The following is a 7,556-nucleotide window of genomic DNA, read 5'->3' on the forward strand; positions in this document are numbered from 1 at the left end:
CATAACTAAGTGGGGCGTACTGTTCTCAAATTGCCAATCCACTTTATCACTTGCTCTCTCACACATGACAGGGGAAGTAAATATGACATAAACAGTATATATGTGTGTATATCATCATATGTGGAACACACATGGTCACGTACTGATTGATTACTCACGGCCTAAAATCATGTACAGCAGGGGTCTCAAACCCAGGGGCCACTGGAGCTCGGGTCTGGGTGAGACTGTGCCGCATCAGGTTTTCCAAAAAAACGCATTTATTAAAAACAAAAAATAAAAAATAAAACTTTGCTTTGGTTCCAATTTTCTACAAGAAAAGCTCTGATAAAACATTCCACTGCTCTCAAATATCTTACTTTTTATTTTTCTACACAAAATAAGATGAAAAGTAAATAAACAAATCAAGAATAAAGAAAATCAATCAATCAGTAATAAATAAATAAATATAATAATAATAAAACGGCAAATAATAATAAAACCCTAAGAAACCACATATAGTTGGTGGGTAGACAATTTTTTTTTTCAAATTAAAATGAACAAAACATTATTAGAGCCCTGTAGACATGACAAAACACGACTATAGTCACATTTATACTCTTTTTATTTACAACATATTGCGCAACTGCAGGGTCTTGAGACACATGCTAACTCGCAAACTAGAGAGCTAGCGACCTAAACGGTAGCCTTCAAGTTATTTCCTTTAAACTTAAATAGCCCAAAACTTACCACTTCCACACGGATAGGGAGGATAACTATTAACAGTTATTTAACCTTTAACATGAACATTAATCAAACGTAATAATTTTTTCTGGGTACATGATACCATACAGCATCCATATCAAACTTGCGCGGGCCGCACTAACATTAAACTTTCATATCAAGGCGGGGGCCTCAAACTAGTGTCCTGCGGGCCACATTTGGCCCGCGGGCCGCGTGTTTGAAACCCCTGATGTACAGCTTCATTCATCTGTTTGCACAAAGATAATGCCAAAAAAAAGTCTTTCTGTCAACTTCTGGATGATATACAATGTATTTAATGAAAATATTGAATCACAATGATAACTGTTGCCAGGATATTATTTACTGGGTGCACTCAATTTGATCATAAAACTGCTAAAACAAGAACAATCTGGGTCATCCCTACAAATTGTTGAGTTTGGAGCCAGTGTGCCTGTTTTTTTTGGACCACTTTGGAAAAGAAACCTTGTTTTTCCTTTTTATGTTACCCATCTGTACCACATGTCTCTCCCACTCAACTCATATTGGCTCCAGTCCCTCAACAACTGCTTGGATTATCATTATATGCATGAATGGATTTTTCAAGACTGTATAGCGTCTTAGAGGCCCAAACACCCCCCCCCCCCCCTCCCCATTCTCGTCTGCTTGTGATGCACACTAGATCCACAAGTCACAATGTGATATCACAGCATGTGTAAGCAAACTGATTGGATATTGGAAGCAAGGATTTACAAAACGAGCATACCTAAAAATGTAAATGCCGTAAGCCTATATTTTCAAAATCCTTTTGGAGAGAACGGCACAAATAAACACATTTTATACTACTGTAAATTGTCTACACACCCTACTACACCCTCAATTTGATATTTAAATTACAACTGTTGAAGTGAAAGAATAAGAATACATCTGCATAACGTTATTTTAACAGAGCTGTCTCACTCTCTCATCACGGTAATCCCATCCCTCAGAAAGCTGGTGGAGGAAGCTCAGTAAATCACTCGAAAATCCTACACTAAAGCAGAAACTTTTTCATCCTAGTTTAGCTGTCAGTGGGGTTTAGAGGCACAGGGACTTCTCTTCGACCCCGCCAGCTCCATATATAGTAAAACAGGAGGAGGAGAAAGCATTTTAGCAACTTGGACTGACGGTACCCAAAGTGGCAACCTGGATTTTATATGGCACCCCCCATCAGTCCCCTACTCTCAATGTATGCATGTTAGTCATTACTTCCTCATTAGTTCTTCATTAATACTTCATTAGTTCCACAGTAGTAACTACTCTAAATGTATGCATGTTAGTCATTAGTTCCCCTCTAGTTCTTCATTAGTTCCACAGTAACTACTCTAAAAATATGCATCTTAGGCATTAGTTCCTCATTAGTTATTCATTAGTTTCACAGTAACTACTCTAAATGTATGCATGTTAGTCATTAGTTCTTCACTAGTTCCACAGCAACTACTCTAAATATATGCATGTTAGTCATTAGTTCTTCACTAGTTCCACAGTAACTACTCTAAATCTATGCATGTTAGTCATTAGTTCCTCATTAGTTCTTCACTAGTTCCACAGTAACTACTCAAAATGTATGCATGTTAGTCATTAGTTCCCCTCTAGTTCTTCGTTAGTTCCACAGTAACTACTCTAAATGTATGCATGTTAGTCATTAGTTATTCACTAGTTCCACAGTAACTACTCTAAATGCATGCATGTTAGTCATTAGTTCTTCACTAGTTCCACAGTAACTACTCTAAATGTATGCATGTTAGTCATTAGTTCCTCCTTAGTTCTTCACTAGTTCCACAGTAACTACTCTAAATGTATGCATGTTAGTCATTAGTTCTTCACTAGTTCCACAGTAACTACTCTAAATGTATGCATGTTAGTCATTAGTTATTCATTAGTTATTCACTAGTTCCACAGTAACTACGCTAAATGTATGCATGTTAGTCATTAGTTCTTCATTGGTTCTTTGTTAGTTCCACAGTAACTATTCTAAATGTATGCATGTTAGTCATTAGTTCCTCATTAGTTCTTCACAAGTTCCACAGTAACTACTCCAAATGTTTGCATGTTAGTCATTAGTTCCTCATTAGCTCTTGGTCAGTTCCACAGTAACTACAGTAACTAGTGAATAAATAATCACAATAATAACAAATGACATCATTAAACAATTGAACCTAAAGTAAAATTATATTGACTACATGTCTGACCGATTTGGCATAGCTTTATCTGTGTGGGAACACCTTCAGGAAGATGTCAAGTATAACAACAAGGACTTGAGACAGCACGTAAAAATACCGCAGGGTATGTCATCATTGTCAGTGGCCATTGAATAAACTGTCAAAAAAAACATTTAGCTCAGAGGAACGGGCGGCAAAGAAGGGATGGACTGTATCGCAGGTGGAAAGGTGCCTGTCTTTAATATGCTGTATAGTGATTGAATTAATTATTTGATTAACTATAACTTGGTCGTGCTCAAAATCGTGCTTTGGACCATTGCTCAAAATCATCACAAACTAATCAAGAGGACCAGACCAATCCAAAATCCATCTCAGTGTCCCCCCTGCATTCAAAAGGGAAGGGAAGTGTGCTATGTGTCGGGAAGGGCACCCACAGTTACTGTTTGGGAGAATTTGTTAGCATCCACATTCACCTTGGCAGCCATTTCACGGTAACAACACCACAATGCCTTCCAGAGAAAATTTCCCTTGTGTGAATTCCACTCCAATCTGATGCTCCAGGGAAAAACATTGACTTTGAGGGCAGTCATTGCATTCCAGTGAGGCCTGACCCGGGAGACTCTTGGACATTATGTGTCCTACTGCAAGACGGGTGCATGTGTCTGGGAGATGTGTGATCATTTGGAAGGTGTAGCAAACGCAGTATTCATTTGCAGTTATTTTGTCCTTTACGTATTTTTGCAGGGCAATTTACGCTTGCAGATATCCCCAAAATTGCTACTTTGGTTAATTAAAGATGGATGTGTTCTGTATTGCTCATTACAATGTTACCTTGTTAGTGGTGGTTGATGTTCCATTTTGCACATAAAGTCCATGGATTCTTTTTATATTGCATGCATAAATACACCAAGATGAAATTTTATTTTTTTTGTAGGCATCATGTACATGTTTTATCGGGAAATTATGTTGAAAGTTAACTTTTATGACCATTTGCATCCCTAGTATTTATAATGCGAACATAAATCTTGCTTCTCCTTTTCTTGCTTGAATCCTGGAAGTTGCAAGGCCTCCAAAGTTGTGACCGTCAGATTTGGACAGAACCTCACAAACTCATGCTCACGCAGGCTTTCATGCTTGATTTCATTCTGCTATGTTGTCACTATGATAAGCAGCAAAGGCTGTTGGACAATGTCTTCCACAAGACACTCTTAGATCCCAAATGAATACAAGCAAATGCATAGCTGTGTTCTGTGAACATTCACGGAATAAGGAAACCCGCAGCTTGACCAGAGAGTGCTCTGCAGCATCTGCGGTCGTATGGCCGGCATAGCCGAAGCTAATGTGAGCCCAAACAGGAATTTCAATCTAGCGGAATGGTTCCGGTGGTCGTACCAGTTGCAGGACCAGCCACACCATGAAAAAAAGCGTCTTATAGTCCGTAAAAAAACAGTATATAAATACACAGTTTGCACACAGTTATTACCGTATTTTCCGGACTATAAGTCACACTTTTTTTCATAGGTTGGCTGTTCCTGTGACTTATACTCCAGAGCGACTTATAAATGAAAAAACTGTTTATGTTCCATAATCCATTATTTTTTGTGTAGCTTATAAGCATTGGGGCGGCACGGCGTTCGTATGGTTAGCACACAGACCTCACAGCTAGGAGACCAGGGTTCAATTCCACCCTCGGCCATCTCTGTGTGGAGTTTGCATGTTCTCCCCGTGCATGCGTGGGTTCTCTCCGGGTACTCCGGTTTCCTCCCACATTCCAAAAACATGCTAGGTTAATTGGCGACTCCAAATAGTCCATAGGTATGAATGTGAGTGTGAATGGTTGTTTGTCTATATGTGCCCCGTGATTGGCTGGTGACCAGTCCAGGGTGTACCCCGCCTCTCGCCCGAAGACGGCTGGGATAGGCTCCAGCACTCCCGCGACCCTCGTGAGGAAAAGCGGTAGAAAATGAATGAATAATAACCATTGTGTTAGCATATCTTACATCTATTCAGCCTGTTCTCTATTCTTTTATTAATGTTAGAATTTGCCTTCCAAGGGGACGTAATGTCTGTTTTGGTCAAGTAGTTTGTAAAATAAATTACCTTAAAAAAATGTGACTTATACTCCAGTGCGACTTATGTATGTTTTTTCTACCTAATTATGTATTTTTGGCCTTGTGCGACTTATACTCCTGAGCAACTTGTAGTCCAGAAAATATGGTATATATATATATATATATATATATATATATATATATATATATGTATGTATATATCGACTTAGCATCACAAACAGTTATGACGGCTGAGTTATTCTTTTATTAATGTTAGAAATAAATTACCTTCCAAAAAATGTGACTTAGACTCCAGTGCGACTTATGTATGTTTTTTCTACCTAACTATGTATTTTTTACACAATGTAACAAAATGTAAAAAAAACTATATCAATAATTCCACTTATGAGTTAACAATATTAACTAGTTTTAATATAATTACAGTATAATGAAGGTGAATTTTCCCTGATTTTGGCGCCCCCTGGAGGTGCCCTTAGCATCTGCCTATATTGCAGCCTGGGACAACCTTCAACCTTCCTTCCATGTACACGTATGCTCGAATTACCCATTGTGTTTTACTTGCCTGTTTCCCTCAATATTGTTTAACTGATCCAATGACATAATATGTCTAAGAGCTTTGGGGATGAAATTCAGTAGTAAAATATAATATGTGAAAAATATACAAATGTATTTTGCCATCACTCTGCTATTTCTATTCCATCAAGTTCAAAGTTGAAGGCCTAACCTGAGATGAGAGGCTTTCCTGTCGCTGTCTCAGGGATACTGCCTCGAGAAGACCACCTTGAGTATTCAACCTTAAACCGTGCTATTAATCCAAAGCTGTCAGGTTGTCTGAGGAGCAGCACGTAATCTTCCAAACTGCAAAGGAAGGTAGAACATACATCACCCACTGTGGATTTTAATACGCTAAATCAAAAACAGAGGGTTAGAAGCTGCAGAAAGTGCACTTATGTCTCAGTGAAGGTCACTCCAATTATGTTTGATGGAAGTGCATCCTCATAAGCCACTTTTCCATAAGAGGTGTCTGCTTATGAATATAAATCAGAATAAGAAGCTGATGTATGTAAGGATGGTAGCTCTCCGGGTTTTGCAGTAGATGTTCCCCCAATGTCAGTGTGACAGGAGAGGACGGAGCTTCCATTAGGGCGAGGAATTGGTGCAAATTTAAATCTGAGCTACACATGGAAATGGCAATATACTTACCAACATTTTTATGTCTTGTGTGAAATGAAGGCTGTAAAATTCATCTATTTACATCAGTGATCAAATTCTGGGCAGTTTAAAGAAATAATGCTAAATATATATATATATTGTTTTTAATTTATAGGTGATGCCAGTACTAAATTACAGCAAGGAGTTGTGTATTACCATTAAATGTCACCTTTAATAGGCCGCACAGTGGAATAGTGGTTAGCGTATTGCCCACACAGTCAAACAACCTTAAAAGATCTGGGTTTGAATCTCTATATTGTACATGAGTTTGCAAAAAAAAAAAAAAAAAAGAGCTACATGCATTATGTCTCCTTTCCTCCTTGACACAACGTTGGGGAGTTTGTGAGATTATGAAGGACATAACCATATAGCCAGGCAGGTGAAAACAGAATTTATATGGATCCTCACTGACCTCCAAAAGAGAGCGAGGGGAGAGTCAAGCCAAGTTTATTAGATTACTTCTGATGTCTGGTGATGGACTGCTTTCCCCTTTTCACCGAATCACAGAGAAGGCCAACGTCTGCCTCGTGGCTCGTCACTGGCACCAAGTGGAATAAAGACAGCATTGCCATCTAATTTAGGTAAGACACAAATATTGAATTATAAATCAGATGCATATCTAAGGACAGGAAAGTGTCACACAGGTACAGTTTCAAAAAGTGGGTGAAACAAAATCACATCTGTGATGACCTTTAACCTGTCTCTTTAATGTTTGCTTGCTTTTATGTCTTTATTTTTTGCCTTATTGTTATATCTCCGTTACCTGCCTGAGGACAACAGACGGAAAATTTGCTGTTGTGCTATAATATAATACTGTACATATATACTGTATGTGTTGTTGCTATAATCTGGCATATGCAGATGTTCATTATGATATATGTAGGCTATATGTATGCATGTACTCTATATATGTGTGTGTGTGTGTGTGTGTGTGTTTAAGAAAGTAAATAGATACAGGTACAATATTTCCATAGTCAGACAACTTTGAAAATCTAAGGCAACTTAAAGGGGACCTCTTATGCTCATTTTCGTCCCTTTGTATTGACTTGTGGACTCCTATAGAGCCGCTACACACTATAACCAGGACAGTAAGCATTCTAGTTCTTCCAGAATCTGCACCTATTCAGCTGTATGTCTCTGGATTTCGTGGTTCAAGCGAAAAACGGTCTGCTTTAATGTATTCCATCCATCATGTATTACATCCAGGCACGCCCACTCTACTGTGGTTGGTTACACTACAGAGTGCATAGGAAGTCTGTGGAGTCTGTCCCTCTGTGACATCACAAAGGATGCATTTTCCCACACCTTTTCAAATCGAGCGTTTTGAGCCATCCCAAACTTCTTTCAAACCTCA

Source organism: Doryrhamphus excisus, linkage group LG5 (assembly GCF_037039965.1).
Source record: "Doryrhamphus excisus strain RoL-2023G ecotype Guam linkage group LG5, RoL_Dexc_Guam_v1.1, whole genome shotgun sequence".
Lineage (NCBI taxonomy): Eukaryota > Metazoa > Chordata > Actinopteri > Syngnathiformes > Syngnathidae > Doryrhamphus > Doryrhamphus excisus.